At 42.3% G+C, this 20,389-nt stretch overlaps 1 protein-coding gene across 7 annotated transcripts in view; it reads left to right on the top strand.

Annotated features, from left to right (window-relative positions):
• LRRTM4 (leucine rich repeat transmembrane neuronal 4) overlaps positions 1 to 20,389 on the top strand; it is a 964,988-nt gene that overhangs the window by 247,912 nt on the left and 696,687 nt on the right. For 2 of the 7 annotated variants that reach the window (XM_043536298.1, XM_043536296.1), the window contains exon 1: positions 468 to 565. The exons of 2 other annotated variants lie outside the window; for them this stretch is intronic. The gene's annotated coding sequence lies outside the window, so the exon portion shown is untranslated. Of the gene's footprint in view, positions 1 to 168; positions 566 to 20,389 lie in introns of those variants that run through there. 3 more of the 7 variants (XM_043536300.1, XM_043536295.1, XM_043536299.1) reach the window with 3 other exon arrangements.

Here is a 20,389-nt window from a genome sequence, read left to right as displayed (position 1 = left end):
CAATTTATTTCTCTATCCCCTTTTCCACTTTAATTTTCACTCTGCAAAGAAACGATTGTCCCCCCTCTTAGATGCACTGTTTAGAAGAGTCATTGGCACCAAGTCCCAGGTGCTGTGATTATGCAAAATGAAATGGGGAATAAGAGAATTGAAGAAACTGGTACTTTTACCTATTAAGCTCTTGGTCTGTTCACCAGGTACAGTCTTTACCCTCTAATGAATGGCTGACAACAGCCACCTTCATGCCACTTTTATTCCTTGGTTCTTTTGGTTCCTTTGGTTATTTTTCTCCCCTTTGGAATGGGGTGTATAGACACTACCCAGAAACTGGCAGGGAAGGGGTTACACTTCCTCCTTGGCTGACAGTAATGGCCACAGCTGTGTTCCCTGAGTGCTGTGTAGCTAGGTTGAGCCAGCTGTGGAGAATTAATTAATAGGGATGCTGTGCTTGGAGCTGGGGTTTGAATCTGACATGTGGTGGTCACTGAAGAAAGAAGTATGGGAATAAACCCAGAGTGAAGAGAACTAATCAGGCTTTGTTTTCTTCTGAGAATGTTTTGCCAAGGTGAGGCACAATTTATATCTTTGTTCTTGGGAGTCTGGCTGAAGAAAGCCTGGTTATATTTATATTTGGGCCTTAAAAGACAGGCCCCTTTTTTGCTGTGTGAAGATAAATCACACTACCCCAACATCCAAACTCTGGTATATAGATTCACTACTGACCTGACTGGCTTGTCACACACTTGTTCTGGGCCTTAACCTTAGTATTTCATCTGCTAACCTCACATTCTTCACTCTGACGCTCTCATCTGTTCATCCATTTTGCTCTCCAGTGCACTGAATGCCTGCTTGCAGTAACTGGGGTCTTGTCTCTGTGTTCAAAGGTTATCCGCTTTTCGGGGTGGTTGAGGTGTGCCTGTAGTTCTCATGGTGTTAGAACAGAAAACAAACTACCAAAAAAATGATGGGGAGAGTGAAGGATCATCTGAAAGACAATGAAGCAGTGACTGGGATGAATGTGTCCTTGAACCCTATCTCATAAGACATTTATCTCTGGCTATAATCTTCTCTACCATTTCCCTGCTTAACCTTGATGTTTAAAGGAAAAGTGCTGCCTTTTTACAGTGGTCGCTTTTGTTTGTGTTCCTGGAGTGCTGGGGTTTTCTTGTTATGTGCTGATTTTGGGGTTTCATTTTTTTAAGCTCCTGTCCACATGGTCTTAGCTAGCTTGCCTCGCTGAAAGCTGCAAAGTTCCACACGGTTTGGGCCTTGTTTTCATTATTATTTGATATTAATTAATTATATATCAGTTCAGTGCACCTAAGAGGGGGGCAATCGCATTTCTTTGCAGTGTACAAGGTGCTTTCTGGACATAAAAGAAGGTACAGAGAAAGGTCAAGAAAGGGGCATGCACAAAGGGATTGATATTACAAATCATCAGGATTCACTGTAGCAGCATGCAGAGTAGCAGCCGTGTTAGTCTGTATTCGCAAAAAGAAAAGGAGGACTAGTGGCACCTTAGAGACTAATAAACTGGTTAGTCTCTAAGGTGCCACTAGTCCTCCTTTTCTTGTAGCAGCATGAGTGATTTTCAGAGGTGCTGAGCATCAGAGTGCCAATTGGTATGTGTGTGTATAAACTTTGTTCTGGGTAACACGGTACGAAAAATGTTCAGAAACACCCACCTGAACATATCAGAATCTGTTGCTTGATTAAGTATATTTTTAAAGATCTTTTTTCTTAAAGCTAGTTCATTTCAAACTAAAGCAGTTGCAAGATGCTATATTGAGATAAACTAGTCAATAGTGAGATGTCTTCTTTTAGCTCTGCACCTGCGAGAGCAGGCCGTGCATGAAATCTGAACATAGTAATATTCTATCAGCTCCCTGAGAGCTAAATGCTTTACCCTTAGCTATGTTTTTACTGCATTTCAAAATGGGGGGGGGGCAGACACTGAAGATAGGTATGTATTAAAGGTTTTAATGCTGCAATTAATATCTACCTGATTCAAACTGTCTTGTGTGTGCTGTATGCAAAACTTAGGAACTCTACCCTTTACGCGCATTACTGAGCAGTTAGACAAATTTAGGGCGCTATGGGTTGTTCTAGTTAGAAGGAGAAATTGACAATAGAGCAAGGAATTTTCTTTGATGCAGTTTACACAAAGATTATACACAAAGTCCTGTTTCCCTGAACATCGTAGGAATCAAACAGCAGGAGGGAATTTCTTTGCTTACTGTTCCAAACCTGCCTTTCCAGCCAACACCCTGTGCCCAAAAGCACCCTGCTAGTTTTCTCTCAGGTCTCTCTGCTTGCCTTTTTGTTTTTGTCTCTCTGTCCAAGCCCCTGTCCACATAATTCGTATTCCTGAGTGGCCTGCGATGTGCCTGTCTTTGAGTAGAGACATAAGCCTATGTTTCAGGTGGAGGCTTCTTAATTGTTCCAAGCTGTCTGAGGACAATGGCTTCTTTAGGTTGATCCTGAATGGCAGGTTATGCCTGACCCGTTATAGAAAGGTTTAACATGATCCATAACAGTATCCTCATCACTGCAGTGTCTCCTGTTGGGGTTCTCTAAAGAGGCCTGCGGGGATTGGATGCCAAACTCCCATTGACCTGTCATGGGTATGGTCAGATCCTTGCATGAAGTGCATATTTTTAGTGAACTTAATGAGCAGAACTTTCAGAGGTGCTTAAGTCTGTTTGACTTCCAGTGAAACTCAGGCTCCCGCATCACGTAGGCACTTCTGAAAATGTTAGCCAATATCCAAGCTGTAAATAGCAATCCAATTTAAAAAGAGATGGCATTGTCTCTGCATGTAAACATTGAGATTTTCCCTGCTTGGGTTCAGCTAACTGCCATTCTCTGTTTTGTTTCTTATGTGCACCGTTTTTCTGAGATGTCGTATAATTTTTTTTCTTTTTAATGTCTAGACTGAAACAGATGATTATCTATTTGTGTTTTGATTATATTTATTTGATTTCCGTTTTGCAGTAGTGCTCAAAATATGCTGGGTGCAGCATAAACATTTAGGAAGACACTGTCCAGAGCAGATTCAAATCTAAAATGGTTATAAATAGAGCTGGTTGAAAAGTTTTCAAATGAACAGCTCCAAATCTCTCCTTTCAGTGCAATAAAAATGTTTTAGCTTTGACTTCATTTGAATTCATTTTGGAGTTTCATATTATATTAAGATACTTTAATATAGCACATTCAATATACTATATTTATTTAACTATTTAAAATATCGATATATTTATATGGTATATGTAATAAATATATTATGCTTAATATTTTGTATGATATTTTAACAATTCAGCATTATCAAAACACAACATTTTGATGGTCCAGTGTCAACATCTTTCAGAATTTTTGTTCCTTGGGAAAATTTTGGTGGTTTTTTCTTTTTTTTCCCCATTCTGTTCACAAGAAAAGCAAATTCTGAAATGTCAGAATTTCCCACCGAAAGGAAATTCCATTTTCTGGGCAGTTCTAACTGCGAATGATGTGAAGAAACTTAAGAGAAGTGTTTTGGATTTGTTTGACAGTGAGTCTTTTTTTAGTGTTCAGATATTCTTTTTGCTGTTGCGGATTTGCTATCAAAACTATCCAGGGTGTCATTCCCCTCCCTCCTCCTCTCCTCCATCTCTACACCCTCCCCCTCCCCACGATATAAGCTTCCAGTTTGGGGCTTAAATATTTCATAAGCCTGCCAGTGCCAACTTCAATTAATACATGTCTCCGGAAGCTTATCCAAACTTGGAGAGAGTCTAGGTTTCTCTCTCAATCTATATATGTAACTGCAGAGGCTACCTCCCTGTATCTATCTTAGAGATAGATCCAATATAAACTCCTGGATCCTGCATGTGTCTAGGCCAAAAGTTTGCAGCTGGTTTTTATGTTACAGACATGAAACAAAAACCCGGGATCTGACTAAGGGGAGGGTTTGGGTCCACATCTGATTTTTTCTGCAACTTTAACTGCTCTCTGTAGTGCTGTATGGTACGGCTTTGATTCCATTGCACATGCTCTTACATAGGAGCGATCCTAGAAATCTCAAGACAGTCACCAAAAGGCGTCTTGTACCTTGTTCTCCTTACAGACGGTTGAAACCACTTATTTTAATATTCGTCAACAGCTTATTGCCAAGAAAATGGTACTTATGGGAACATCTTTATCCAAGGATCTCAAAGTGCTTTACAAATATTCAGCCTCACCGAACGAGTGCTCCGAATGAATAACAGAGAGGTTAAGTGACTTGTCCAGCTGTGTTCGTGGCCCAGTCCCGGATTTCAGTCTCTTCTTCTCATTGGCCCACCGTATGGGTATAACTACACTACAGCTGTGACGCTGCAGGGTAGATGTGCTACAGCGACGGAAGGCATTTTTCTGGGATGGGCTGGAGCTATTGTTAAAGTCTGATCCCGTTTCCTAAGACGACAAAAGGAGATGAGCACACACCGAGAGAGATCTCCCTGTGGTCACAGGCTAATGGCAGTTCTTCAAAATATAAAGGCTTGGCCAAGTAAGCCAGACTGTTCTCAGACAGAAGGCAAAAGGAGAGAGATAGGAAAGAGAAGAAATGAGGTGGGGAAGGAAAAGAACACACAGGGAGAGGGTGGGGAAGACAGAGTCTCACATTCTCGGGGGTATTTGGGATTTAGCTGAAGTTGATGGAGGTGGTGATGTCATTTGGCTTCCTCTCTCTGGCCTGGCCTATCAAGACATTTCTCAGAATTCAGATGAGGAAGGTCCGGGGACACACGGGATGGTGTGGGTGGCAGCCATGTTGGTAAAGCTGGTTCCATTTGTCAGTTTTTCTCCCAAAGGCTTTTTCTTTAGGGACCCCAAAAGGGAGTGATGCGTGGAATAGCCCATCCCCTCATTATTTTATTCACCAATAGGCCTAATTTCCAACACCCCTATTTTGGTTCATTGATTTCTGGTCCCAAATTTCTCTTGTTTGTCAGGCATGATCTTAATACGGTCCTTGAATTATATCAGTAGGCCACTTTGGATGAATTCAGTCTTTCTGTCTCCCTTTTGTCCGTTCTCCCAGCAACATTTATTGTTATAGGTTATTGTGACACTTTAACAACTTTGACTCACTTTTTGCAGTTGACAGGTTTCAGAGTAGCAGCCGTGTTAGTCTGTATCTGCAAAAAGAAATGGAGTACTTGTGGCACCTTAGAGACTAACACATTTATTTGAGCCGAAGCTTTCGTGAGCTACAGCTCACTTCATCGGATGCATGTATCCGATGAAGTAAGCTGTAGCTCACGGAAGCTAATGCTCAAATAAATTTGTTAGTCTCTAAGGTGCCACAAGTACTCCTTTTTTTGCAGTTCAGCTTTCAATTTGGGTAAATTTGTAGGCTGAAATGTTACAAACGGCCCCCAGGAGGCCAATCGCTGGGTAGTAAAATGCACTGTGTTATGTAGGTGGGTTTTGTAGGTGGCTTTCATACGGGCTGTAGTCTGGAGGATTTTTAGAGTTACAAAGAATAATCAAGGCTAGGCATGACTTAAAATGAGCCCTGTTTTCTCAGAGATGCCTAATAGAAAGATAACAACTGTGTGGGGGGGCTTTTATCTTGTTATCCACTCAAGTACTAACTACATTATTTAAGTTCTGCCATTTGGAGTAGCTTACTGGGATGAGTGTTGGAAACAAATTAGAAAGATCAAGAGAAATATCATCGCCGGTGGTTGCAATGCAAATCCCAGGAACAATTTTCATTCTGACAGTTGTTGTTATTTAGAGGCATGGAACAGAGCAGCGCTCCAGTGTGGAGTCACCAAAGAGCAAGGTAGCATCACAATTAAAGTCTAGTGGAATCACAGTGCGGGATGGCAGGGAATGGCACAGAATGTACCCCAAGCCAGGAGAGTCACTAAAAGAACATAGGCAGGACCTTCTGGTGCAATTTTATTTGGGTTATGGCAAATATTTGCAGAACTCTCTGGTAGTACCTGGATACTTTACATAGATCTGAGTTGTTTTTCAACCACAGGGCTGCCAGAGACATTGGCTTGTGCTTCATTTTGGTAAGCCAAAGGGCAGAGATGTAAGTGACCCTTGCCTGTACCTGTGCTTGGGTTAGCAGCAGCATTTACACTCAGGAACTTGAATGCCAAAAGCATGAGCGATGGGTTCTTTGGATAGCAGCTACAGCAGACCACTACACCCTTATGTGGCCCACCCAAGAGAAGGAACAAGGACCCGTACTCTCCGGGTGTGGGTTACAGAGGCACTTTTTGGTCCCTGATTATGGTTCGTTAGCAACAAGTGCTGTGCCAGGCAGAACTGTCGGAAAGATCTTTATTGAGTGGTGGGTGTTAGATGCTGAGCCTCTAGCTATATATCTGCCTCCCCAAACTATGCCTCTTGGCAATGCTTTCCCTTTATATTTAAAGGCTTCCATCTTACTATTTTGTGAGTTTACCTTTTTGACGTATGTCAAGTGGCCTTGTATTTGCACTCATCATTAAAGTACATTTAGCTCCTATCGTTCTGTATACCTGGCTTGTGTGGACAGACACGCTCAGGACTGCCCTTTGTGGAATGGTAATTAGTAATATTATCCTCGTTTTACAAATGAGAATTGACGTAGAGAAGCAAAATGACTTGCCCCAGATCACAAAATGAATCGATGCTCAAAGCTGAGATCAGAACCGACTTCCTGGCCTCAGCTAATACCTCTAATCCAAGCTGCCCCACGCAATCCAGGTGACTCAGAAATGTAGGTATCTCTAAGCAAGAGCCTGATTTCTCTCTGAGGAGCTGAAGATGGAAACATCTTGAGTGCCCCCAAAACAGTTATATGTAGTGTCAATCTTGAGCCAAAGTTTTCTTCTGGTAAGAAAGAATTATGATGTATAATTGATAGAGAGAAATCTCACAGTACCATTGCGCTGTGCGTTCTAGCCATTAGTCTATCAATATTTCATATACATAGCACAGGCACGGGATTCAGTTCTGAAAAGCAGCCTCTGACTTTGCATGCTCGGCACTAAACGTCCAGATTGCTTAGGGCAAGGTGGCCATAGATTCTATGTGACCACAAGGGAATAAAGGGGCATAAGATGCTCCCATACACGCTTCCATGGGCTGCACTCATTGCTGGTCTGAGTGTGGAGGGGAGAAAAAGCAGCAGAGAGAAGTAATCTGCTGATGGTGTGGACCAGTAGCAGTTTACTCCCCTGCCGAGCCAGGGGAACCAGGGAAGGGTGTATGATCCTCAAAGGCACTCAGATACCACAGTGATGGGCTGTGTTATGAGACTGTTGATAGATGGAGTCACAGCTGCTTCCTTAGCCTGGCCTGAGGCAGCATAGCTACTTGTCATCTATTAATCTTACTAATGGGTGAAGTCATCATCTAGCCCTTGGGTGGGCACAGAAGATATCGAATTCTGTGTCAATTTGGCTGGATTCAGGCAATTTTAGCAATCAAGCCCCTTTTATATATACCCCACAATAAATCTGTGACTCTGTTGATTTGTAGATTCCTACATCTGGAGAAAGCTATAGGGCCAGTTTCTCAGCTGGTGCAAAATGGCAAAGCTGCACTGCACTGGTTCACGCTAACGGAGGGTCTGACTGATAGACGCCACGTCATAGAAATAAGCAGACGTGTTCCAAAAAGGAATAGGAAAGCTTCCTCTTTCCTTGTGGTCTCTTGTGCTGAAACCATCTTATCGAAGTGTATATATTTTTAAACGTGTCTTTAAGAACATAAGACGATTTTCAGAATGAGTGTAGAGGAGCTGCCCCTGAGGGGACAAAGTCTTTCTAATCCTGTCAGGATATCCCTGCTCTCTGCTTGTGCCTCTTGTAGGTTCTGTGTTGCTGTGTTCTATTTTATGTGCATGACTGGTCAACCGTGCTCCCAGCATGTGTCTCCAATAATTCATTATTGTCTAAATATAAAACTGAGCAGGGGGGAGGGAGGCGGCGGGAAGGGAGGTCTCATGGTGTTCCAGGCAAACAGCATTCCTAGCAATATACTGGTTTTAGAAGCAGTGGCTCGCTGAAAAGATTTATACTGTGCCATGGCTGTTGGGTGGCCTGTGTGAAATGGATCTGTGACCTCAGGGCAGTTCCTTGGTGGACAGTTGTGTCTACGTAACATATGTCGGCAGTCATAGCAGAATGGCCAAAGACTAAATGAAATGGCAAGGGGATTGAGAATGAAGGACGTTGGTGAGCCATAGGGTGAGAAAACACTACCTGTTGCACTTATTTAACCATTATTTTTTTTAGACAATTACAGGTCTCCTGGTCTATCCCTGCAGCATCTTTCACCTGCTCTTACAGTCAAATCAACAGTGTTTCACCAGGGATGCATTTGGCTAATGACATCTGCAAATGTTTGTTTACTTACGATCAGCTGAGGAGTTTACCACATTTGTACTCCAGTTGGACAACTGGGATCAATTTTTTGTTTCCTGTACTTAGCAACGGTTTATATTCAGGATAATTTGCTGAGTGAGCCATTACAATCCAGCAGTGTGTTTCTTTGTGGCTTTAATTCCATTTCTCTTCCATTATGCCTTTGAACAAACACAGGAATAAGTTATTACAGTTCTCACACAACTACACTTAAAAGGCAGCTCGATGAGTAATGTTTGCAAGGATCATGAGTAACGGCGTGCCAAGCCCCATAAAGGCAAATGGCAGTGCGAGCCGCCAGACAAGGCAACAAGTGCCAGCTAAGGTCCTCCTCCGCTGATTTGTCAAGTCTGAATCAGCAGACCCCGACACGCATCTCGCCCCTCGAGGGGCTCATTGGAGTTCTGCAGCTGTTTCTTCCATCAAAGAAAGTGTCTCTTGGAATTACTTACGCTGGCAACCGTTGGCTCTGCTTCAGTGTAGGATGGAAGCCTGTTTTATTGCCTGCTTTCTTAATGGCACTTTGCATAAGATTACCGATAGGTTCTAGAGATTTGACTTACAGCTCCTGACTTTCAGAAGTGGCTTCCAGTTTGTCCTTGCACTTGCAAACAACAGCCTGTGTGGTTCTGTGCTCATGTTTCCAGACAACCTGCTTTTCTGTAGTGCCTCTAATGCGTAACCTGTAGAGTCAGATATGCATGTCTCCCTTCCAAATACTGTGCCAGTCTGACTCCACTTAACTTACGTGACTGGATCGCATTCCAGATTTGTAATGTTCACATCATTTGAAATGGGTAGATTCAATGCCCATTTAAGTCAATCGGAGAAGTTTGTCGACTGATTTCTGCAGGCTTTAGATCTTTGCCTTTAGCATTTGTTGAGGTTCAAGGAATGTGTAATGGGATCACTAAATGTTTGCTTTAGTCTCCTATGTTACAAATGGTGCACAAAATCTTAAAGCCAAGAGGGAGGGGAGTCCTATTCTTCCTACCTTGGACCATCCAGTGCCATTGGGGGAAATCCCACGCAGCGTGGCTAATAAAAATGTACTCAAAAGGCTATTACTTTCAAAGGACTGGCTGTTACATGGACTATTATTTTCAGTGTTGTTGCTTCAAGGATGTACACCAGACCTTAAGGTAAGAAGCAAAGCACATCAAATGGATGGCAAGTATCCATCTATGGGTGTTTTAAAAGATTGTGAGAACATTACTCAAGCAAAAATTATTTCAGCAAGAGCAAAGGTTTCCTCTGAGCTTAGAAAAATGCATTAATGAAATGTACACGATTGTTTTAGATGCCCAGCATATTGGGATTTTGCAAGTAGTATCGCAAACTGAAACCCAAATTGTCCTGAGCTTGTGGGTATGTCATATAAGAATAACATTTACAATTCTATTCAAAGCATTCATTCAAGAGCATTTCACAGATATAACTGCTATAATTTTTCCTAGCATGATCATTAGTGTCACCACTTGAAATAATAAGACCACCCATTGAAAACTCTAGCTCATGGTGTCCATGAATTCAAAACAGTCAGTTCAATCTTTTTTCAGCGCAAAAGAAATATGGGAAATATCTTACTATTTTCTGCTGTTCTGTAAGGATTTTTTGACCACAACCTGATATCCTGAAATGATGTCAGTTGAGAGCTTGCGGCAAACAGGTTTCATTTCTAAATATGTGCAAGACCTGTAAGTTTGTCCTAAGTACTGTATATTGGCCGTATCAACTGCCCTCTCTGTTACGGTCTATTCTTCAAGTTCTGGGTCTATTTATTTTAAACCCCGATTTCTCAAACTCTATGAAATAACTATCATTCCCTCTATCCTAAATCATGTGATTAATTGCATTGAATAAGAATAACTTCATGTTATATTAGTGTTTCCCCTTTTTTGGCCTGAGCAGCTAGTGAAAGTTAAGGGCCCTGGAGATTTTCCTGTTGGGAATAGAAATTGATGGAGTTTGGTATCTTCTTCGATGCAGTCTTGTGTGTTTATAAGAAATGTACAAAGTCCTGTGTCTTGGAGTGTAGAAGGAATCAAGAATAAAAGAAGCAGGAAGAATGTGTGTGGTGGTTATTAAGTAGAAGAGCTCTTGATAAAGTAAAATCTTTCTTCAGTGACCATCAAAGGAACCATCAAAATTTGGTTTTCTGTGTTAGATGTTTTTAAAAGGTCAAGCACAGTTACACTAATTTCTTGATTATTCCAACTGCATGTGTCTCAAGTGTCTGTGAATTTCTGACTCAGCCCTGAAAGAAACATACTAAGAAAAAAAGAATGGCCATACTGGGTCAGATCAGTGGTCCAACTAGTTCAGCATCTTGGCTGCTGATAGTGGCTGGTGCCACATGCATCAGAGGGAATGAACAGAACCGGGTAATTGTCAAGTGATCCATCCCCTGTTGTCCAGTCCAGGCTTCTAGCAGCCATGGGTCTTGGGACACCCAGAGCATGGGGTTGTGTCCCTGACTACTTTTGCTAATCACCATTGATGGCTCTATCCTCCATGAACTTACCTAATTCCTTTTTTTTTAAACCAGTTATACTTTTGGTGTTCACAACATCCCCTGACAATGAGTTCCACGGGTTGACTGTTGTGTGAAGTACTCAATGTTTGTGTTAAACCTTCTGCCTATTCATTTCGTGAGATGACCCCTGATTCTTGTTTTATGTGACAGGGTAAATAACACTTTCCTATTCACTTGCTCCACGCAATTCATGATCTTATAGACCTCTGTCATATCCTCTCCTTAGTTGTCTCTTTCCCAAGCTGAATACTCCCAATCTTTTTAATCTCTCTTTGTCGGGAAGCTGTTCCATTCCCCTTGTCATTGTTGTTACGCTCCTCCGTACTTTTTCCAAACCTAACGTATCTTTTTTTGAGATGGGGCAATGAGAACAGCACACACAGGCGTGGGTGTACCATGGATTCATAGAGTGGCATTATGATATTTTTGGTCTTATCTCTCCCTTTCCTAATGGTTCCCAACATTCTGTTTGCTTTCGTGACTGCAGCTGCATACTGAGCAGATGTTTTCAGAGAAACATCCACAATGACTCCCAGATCTCTCTCTTGACTGGTAACAGCTCATTTAGATCTCATCATTTTGTATGTATAGTTGGGATTATGTTTTCCAGTGTGCATTACTGTGCACTTATCAACATTGAATTTCATTTGCCATTTTGTTGCCCAGTCACCCAGATTGTGAGATCGCTTTGTAACTGTTTGCAGTCTGCTTTGGAGTTACTTATTTTGAGTAACTTTGTATCATCTGCAAACTGTGCCACCTCGCTTTGTTGACCCCTTTTTCCAGATCATTCATTAATGTGTGGAACAGCACTGGTCCCAGTAGATATCCTTAGGGGAATCCCCTATTTACATATTTCCACTGACAAAACTGACCATTTATTCCTACCCTTTGTTTCCAATCTTTTAAACAGTTACTGATCCATGAGAACACCTTCCCTCTTATCCCGTGACTTCTCATTTTTCTTAAGAGCCTTTGTTGAGGGATTTTGTCCAAGGCTTTTTGAAAGTCCAAGTACATTATATCCATAGATCACCCTTGTCCACGTGTTTGTTGACCCCTGTCAAAGTGTTCTAATAGATTGGTGATGCATGAGTTCCCTTTACAAAAGCCACATAGACTCTACCCCAACAAATCATGTTTATCAGTGTGTCTGATAAATGAGTTCTTTACTATAGTGTCAACCAATTTTCATGGTACTGAAGTTAGGCCTACTGGCCTGTAGTTGTTAGGATTGCCCCTGGCACAGGCCAGAGAACTTCCCCAAAATAATTCCTATGGCAGGTGTTTTTTAAAAAATCAATGTCACGTTAACTATTCTTCAGTCATCTGGTACAGAGGTTGATTTAATGATAGGTTACGGACCACAGTAGTAAGTTCTGCAATTTTATATTTGAGTTCCTTCAGAACTATTTGGTGAATACCATCTGGTCTTTGTGACTTATTACTGTTTAATGTGTCAATTTGTTCCAAAACCTCCTCTGTTGACACCTCTGTCTGGGACAGTTCCTCAGATTTGTCACCTAAAAAGAATGGCTCAGTGTGAAAATCTCCCTCACATCTTCTGCAGTGAAGACAGATGCAAAGAATTCATTTAGCTTCTCGACAGTGGCCTTGTCTTCATTGAGTGCCCCTTTGGTACCTTGGTTGTCTCGTGACCCCTGTGGTTGGGGGCAGCTTCCTGCTTCTGATGCACTTAAAAAAAATGCTGTTCGTTTTTGTGTCTTTTGCTAGTTGCTCTTCAAATTCTTTTTTTGCTTGCCCGATGCTACTTTTACACTTGACTTGCCAGGGTTTATACTCCTTTCTATTTTCCTCAGTAACATTTGAAATCCATTTTTTAAGGATGTCTTTTTTATCTCTAACCATCTCTTTTACTCTGTTGTTGAGCCATGGTAGCCATTTTTTGATTCCTCTTACAGTTCTTTTGGCTGATGGTTTTTTTGTTTTTTGTTTTGTTTTTTTTTTGAGGGGGGAGTGAGTTAGTTTGAGCCTCTATTATGATGTTTTAAAATAGTTTCCATGCAGCTTGCAGGCATTTCACTCTTGTGACTTTTCCTTTTAATTTCCATTTAGCAAACTGCCTCGCTTGTGTATAGGTCCCCTTTCTGAAGTTAAATGCTACTGTGGTGGGTTTCTTTGGTATTTCTCCCTCCTCAAAGATGTTAAATTTAATTCTATTATGGTTGCTATTACTGAGTCATTCAGCTATGTTCACCTCTTGGACCAGATCCTGTGGGCTGCTTAGGACTAAATCAGTAATTGCCTTGCCCCTTGTGCGTTCCACAACTAGCTGCTCCAAGAAGCAGTTATTACTGGTGTCTAGAAATTTTACCTCTGCATCTCGTCTTGAGGTGACATGTACCAAGTCAATATTGTCCATTATCATTGGTTTTTTTTGGTTTTGTAGCCTCTCTCTAATCTCCCTGAGCATTTCACAGTCACCATCACTATCCTGTTCAGGTGGTGAATAATCTATTCCTACTGCTATATTCTTATTAGGCAAGCATTGTGACAAAGTTCCTTCTCTACCTTGGTGGGTCTTGCACTTATTGGAGGATTTGCTCGCCTTGGAGCTTCACGGCAGCCCTCAGTTTGGCCATTTTCATGAACCCACAGTCCAGGTCGACTCCTCCTGTGTCTGACCAGGAGTTGCACACCTCAGTCCTCCAACAGTCCGCGTTCTCGCTCTCAGCTCCTAGCGCCTCTTGCTCCCAGCTCCTTACCCACACACCACAAACTGAAGTGAGCTCCTTTTTAAAACCCAGGTGCCCTGATTAGCCTGCCTGAATTGATTCTAGCAGCTTCTTGATTGGCGCAGGTGTTCTAATCTGCCTGTCTGTCTTAATTCTCTCCAGAAAGTTCCTGATGGTTCTGGAACCTTCCCTGTTACCTTACCCAGGGAAAAGAGACCTACTTAGCCTGGGGCTAATATATGTGCTTTCTATTACTCTCCTGTAGCCTTCGTTTGACCCTTTGACCGCACTCCTGTCCCTGTTGTTTGTTAGTTGTCCCCTGTAATTATTTGGTTTTCCGACCTCCCCCACCCCCCTTAGGTCACCTGCCCACTTCCTGGATCCCAATACAATTACTTTCCTGTAGCCATCTGGCCCGACCCTGTCACACTATCTTTAGAGATTCTGTTGTACTGCTTGATTCATTTAAGATTTTTCGTTTGTTTCTCTTCAGTTCTTATCTCTACTTTATCAACTTCTATCCTCTCCCCTTTACTAGGATATAGAGTAACCCTTTTAATACGTTCTCCTCAAAGGGATGTCTCTGTCCAAACCGTGTGCTCCTCCACACTTATTGGCTTTCCCCCAGCCTTTATTTTAAAAACTCCTCTATGACCTTTTTAATTTTACATGCCAGCACTCTGGTTCCCTTTTGGTTTAGATGGAACCCATCCTTCCTTTCTAGGCTCCTCCTTTCCCAAAAAGCTCCCTAGTTCCTAATAAACCTAGTTCCTCCCCCAAAAGCCATCAGTCTCATCTGTGCATTGAGAGTCCACACATATGCCAACTGCTTACAATGCAGGTAATTGTACATGCTGCATTCAGAACAATAAACTGGATAGCTCCCATTCCGCTCATGGAATCTGCCTGCATTTTTTTTTTTTTTAACTCTTGCTGGGATGTTCTTTGTTTTTTGGGGTAGGGGTGTATTCGCCTCAATTTAGAGACAGTTTGTTAGGTGTATCTGGCGCTCTCACTCCCTCTTTTAATTCCTTTCTAAAATTCCCCTGCTAACTATTCCAGTGGTCTCTTAGGAGCTGGTTTTTAAATCCCTGGTCTCCCTGAGTTAGCCCTGTTCCATGATCAAGGGCTCCTAAAGGGAATAGAGATCAAAGGATGGCTGGCTCGAGTCTCCTTAGGAAGTTCTCAGCCTTCCCAAATAGGTTGCTAGGCTTAGCTCACAGGCCTCCCCCCTCCCCTAACAGACAACACTATAAACTTCAGTCAAGCAGGCAGATGGCAAGCACGCAATGTCAGACAAACTAACAGACAATAAACTCACCCCAGAGGTCATGTAGTAGCTCCTCCTTCACCCGGAGAACTCACTTGTAAAACTCCCGTTTGTTGTTACTATCCAGTAAAACATGATCATCTTTGTAAGCATGAGCAGTGGGTAATGAAGGCTGGGGAAGGCTAAGCCTCCCCAAACCTATGCTAATGTTCCCTGCCGCAGCCCCGGGGCTGGGCTATGGTGGGACTCTCAACTCCTTTGCGTGGCCCAGACTCAGCCCTGGGGTTGGGGACTGCTCCAGGCACTGGCCGGCTGGCCCAGGCTCATGCCGGCCGGGGTTCGAGGCTGCACCGGTGGGTCAGCTGGCGAGAGTGGTGGGGGCGAGGCCTCGGGCGGATGAGGCGGGGCAGGGGTCTAGCCTGTCCAAATTGGGGAGGGGGGGCACGTTCTGCCCATATTTGTATGGGTTTTAGAGCCATCCTATTCAATTTAATGCACAGTGCTGTCTCTGCTATAGATAGTTCAGATAGGATAGTCAACAAAACTTTTAGAAAAGATCTCATTCTCTGTTCTATGGGTGAGATTCTGTTCTGCATGCCTTAGCTAGTGCTGTACATAGGAAGGCCAAATCTGGCTTCACTTTAGTCTCACAAGGAGCACTATCAATTTATGTAGGATTTACTTGCATGAGTAAGATGCACTGGAGTCTAATTGAAGAAATGGTTAACCACCCACTAGATTTTATTTTCACTTCAAATACTACACCGCATATGTGTATCTTGTTAAAATGTATAGGTTAATAGCATGTCTTGCTCTGTGTATATATTTTAAAAGTTGGATGATAAAACAGGTTCCATCATCTGAAAGTGACAATAGATTTTGTTGGAGACAAATTTATAGCTATTACATTTTTGTGCTTGTGTCAGCTAACCTTGGCAGGAAAAAATCCTATTTGCTATTGGGATGAAACTTATTAATCTTTTTTTTTTTTTTCCCTTTGCCTCCTTTTTCCCCGCCCCCCGCCCCCCCCCCCCCCTTCCCTCTTGCTGTTGAAACCTTGTCTTAGACCTTGTCTCTGCTTTTACTCATGGCAGCGAGAATATCTTGTGGGTTGAAATTTCCTCAAGGACCAAGGTGTAATATTTCACCCTTTCTTTTTTCCTTTTTAGGTTTCAGAAAGTAAAGCCTTGATACACGGAGAGGCTTATTAAGATAGCCGTGTATTACACTTTCTCTTGGTGGAACAGCACACTTTCTAACAACACAAGCAAAGTCAAGTGTGCTTCATATAAATATGAACGCTTCCACTTAGAGAAATTTTCACGTTATTCTACAAAATACTTTTGCCTCTTCTTCATTTTCATTCAAGAATATCCAAGTCTTGAAAGCCTTAGAATATATTAAATGCATTAAGTAAGCTTTCCATCATCACACATGAATCAGGGCAATTAGCAGAGCTGGTCAAAAATTTGCTGATGGACACTTCACCATTGGAAAATGCTGTTTTGTTGAACTCAAAACTTCTGCTTGGGGATGTTAATTTTGATGAAATTTCATTAAAAAAGTCAAAATGAAGCATTTTCAAGATGTTTGCACATCTCCAAAACCAACTATTTATTTTTGATTTTGAAATTTTATATTGTAAGTTATAATGTGAAATGCATTTAGTTTTTGATCATTTAAAATATTTTGATTTTATCGAAACCAAACTTTCAATTGACTGAAGCAATTTTTTTTCTTTAAAATTTCATTCCACAGGAAATTTCTAAATTATTTAGAATGAAAACAAATTTTGAAATCATGGTATTTCCCACCAAATGGGAACTGATTCTTCTTTGAGTGCTTGCATATTCCCATTTATGCTGAAGGTGTGTGGGCATCCCCTTGCCAATTCTGGACAATCCCTTGCACCTTCAGGAGTCAGGTGTAACCATCAGTTCCATTAAGGGACATGTGGCGGTCATCTCACTGTTCCACCCTGGCATAGATGATAAGACTGTTTTCGCTTATTTTATTGTGACCAGATACTTGCAAGGTCTGGATAGATGGTTCCTGACTGTCAGTGACTCAGCTTCTTCTTGGGATTTGAATTTAGCGTTGTCTGCTCTGATTAACCCTCCTTTCAAGCCTTTGCCTGTTGGCAATGTAGCTTTCTTTGTGGCCCTCACCTCTTCTAGGAGGGTGGGAGAACTGCATTGTGCCACACACAGTTTTATCCAAGGACAAAGTTTAGCTTAGACAACACCCTAAGTTTCTCTCGAAAGTGATACCTTATTTCCACCTGAATCCATCTCTATATGTGCCAGTTGCCTTCCAAAAGCTACATACTCACAAGGGTGAGGCTCCACACCCTGGACATTTTTCAAGCTCCTGCTTTTTACCTCAATAGGACAAAACCTTTTTGAGTTTCTTCCCAGCTGTTTCTTGTGCTGAGCATCTGAGCGGTCAACTAGTTACACGTCAGACTCTCCAAATGGAGTGCCATCTGCATCACAATGTGTTGTGCTGTCAAAGGGGGAACGTCTCCCAACCACACTGCATTCCCCCTCAGCAACATGTGTTGGCATACCTCCCGATTACGGACATCTGCAAGGTGGCGATGTCGTCTTCCATTCATGCTTGCGCTAGACGTTACACGCTGTCTGCTGCAGCGAGGGAAGATGCAAGCATAGGGAAAGCGGTCCTGTATTCCTCTTCAGACTCCAAGTCCCACTGACAGGGATAAGCACCTGGGAGTCACCTATGGTTTAATGGACAGATTCACTCGAAGAATCAAAAATGATTACTCACCTTTTTGTAACTGACTGTTCAAGATGTGTTGCCTGTGTCTATTACACCCTCCTTCCCTGACACATTGGAGTATACCACCATCTTCCAGTGAGAAGGAACTGAAGGAGAGGTGGGGCAATTCTTCGCTTTATACCCTCACTTCAGAGCATGAGGAGCTTAGCTGTGCGTGGGGTGGCCCCTATGGGTACTGCTGGGAAAGGCTCTCCAGTTCCAGTACCAATATGCCTACCATGTAATGGACATAATCAACAGTTATGAGACAGTCAGTAACCTTTTTGGCACAGCTCTAGGAAGAAGTATTTCATTGATTTTACAGATGGGTAAATCAAGGCACAAAGAAACTAAATGATCTGCCTGAGGTTAAAAAGTGTTTTGAAAGCAGACTTGGGAATAGAACCCAGGAACTCCCTGTTTTGTGCTTTCATCCCTAGACATGCTTCCTTAAATATTAATTCATCCCTTTTCAAATATTCATAATGTTTATTATGTTCAGATAAGAAACTGTTGTTGAAATTCATTCCTGCTCCCTTGAAGCCCACTTCTTCAGCAATGAACTCCTCATTCTGAATTTTTAACACAGTCTCAGAACCTCAGGTCTATGGAGTTAGGAGATTTAGCTCTCTTGGCCAATCCTGACCAATACCTTCATTCGCGGTAGCACCATAGTAAAATGTGGTAACCTCAGGTACTCAGTATCCCCTCTCATTCAAAGAGACTGCCTTCCACAATGCAATATTCTACAAATGCTGGGTTGGGAATGATTCAGAGGAAGAGCCTTGCCAACTGAACCTCCCCCTGCCCCATTTCCATGTTTCTCAGTGGTCTCTCATCCAAGAACTCATCAGGCACAACCTTGCTTAGCTTATGGGAACAGACAATATCACAGCCTGAGGTATGTGGCCACAGGCCCCATTCATTTCTCATAATTCCTTCCAGTTAAAACCAGACAGCCTCCACCAGAAATTTCCCCCCTCCCCCGCCACTAATATCCCTGAACAAGGCCACTGGATAATTCCCGTTTCCTGCATCCAGTCTTGGCAAATTCTCTTTCTACACAGACGGACCAGCCCTTCATGTCAGGACCCCCAGTCTATTTTCAAGTCAGAGAAGTCCTTTATATTGGAATACGTAACTTTACTGGAATGCATAATAAATTCAGAATCCATGACCTCAGGAATCATCTCTTAATGAATGTCAAGATAACTGAGGCCTGCAGGCACACAGAGGAGTCTAAGCAGTCTGTGGGATCTCTGAAGGACAATTCCCTTCCTTTTTCCTGGGTATAAATGCATTTTAAAGATTGAGGTGTTTGCTTCAAAGGCATTTAGCTTCAGGTGAGATAGTGTCAGGCAAACATCCTATGCTATATGAATCATTTGGGGTTACTACTAATCATTTTCGCAGTCAAACAGCGTATCCATGTCTCCTTCAATCTGCTCACATTTAGGTACCTGTTCATCCAAAAATGCCCCGCACTGTTGAGTCTCATTAATTCCACCATTTTTACACAAAAGCCGGGCTGCTTGCACTATAACTCATGAGATTCATAAAGTCAAATGGCAGATTTACACAAGCAGGCAGCTGTCTATGTGCAGAATTATAAGCCATGGAAGAAATATGCAGATGTCAAATACAACCATGCAGTTTTCTCTTTGCAAGTCTACTTTAAGAATTGACATATAATAATTATCAGTGGGGGGGAACTGAAGCAAAATACTGTTCAGAGAAGGCACGGATTCCATACAGCCCTTCGTAGTTCTTCCTGTCTGGCAAGAACGGTGTTTCTTACAAGAAATTGGTGTTTATACAATGCAATTTCATAGAATCATAGAATATCAGGGTTGGAAGGGACCTCAGGAGGTCATCTAGTCCAACCCCCTGCTCAAAGCAGGACCAATCCCCAACAAAATCATCCCAGCCAGGGCTTTGTCAAGCCTGACTTTAAAAACCTCTAAGGAAGGAGATTCCACCACCTCCCTAGGTATCTTCCATCCTTCACCCTACGGGATAAGAGAAGTTTTAAAGGACTAGGACTATTAATCTTTCCCAAAGTTTTTTGGGGATGATAGAGACCAGTGCCTTCCTTCAGTCCTTTGAGAAGCAAGTTCTTGATGACCTATGCTCGATACCCAAGTGCAAGAATATTTGAACAGCATGCAGGTATGTCCACATGAACACACAGTACATAAATATTCATTTTTATAACCAAGATCTCAGATCAGGCAATTAAATACCAAGGATTAAACTTTCAAAACTCTGCAAGTGAGCTGAATGTACGACATGCACAACCACTTTCACAAACTAGGTCAGTGAGCATGTAGCTCGGAATAGTTGACATTTTCAGTGGTTAACATGTAGGTGTGCAAACTCAACAGGCCTCGTGTTATTGGGTTCACAGTCCCTTGCCTGACTCTGGGGATGAATTTGTCCCGAATTAGAGAGTATAAATAAGTGGGCAGGGCTGGGGGTTTTCTAAGTGCACCAGTGCTTTCTTCAACCTCAACACAATCAAGCAGATTTTAAAGCTAAACGTACCGTAATTGTATTTGTGTCTACTTGGGCATGCACACGTTGTGTGCAAAATCTTACATGTGTTTAGATTTTGGGCTAGGCACTTGCTCTCTTTTAAGTATTGGGGTATACACTTCTGCACAAGAAGATTGCAAGCTGCTTGTTTACTGCACACCCTTCACTGCTGATGTTT

The sequence above is a fragment of the Chelonia mydas genome, chromosome 26 (genome assembly GCF_015237465.2).
Source record: "Chelonia mydas isolate rCheMyd1 chromosome 26, rCheMyd1.pri.v2, whole genome shotgun sequence".
Taxonomy (NCBI): domain Eukaryota; kingdom Metazoa; phylum Chordata; order Testudines; family Cheloniidae; genus Chelonia; species Chelonia mydas.
The sequence above is the reverse complement of the archived record's forward strand: the minus strand, read 5'-3'. Positions and strand labels throughout refer to the sequence as shown.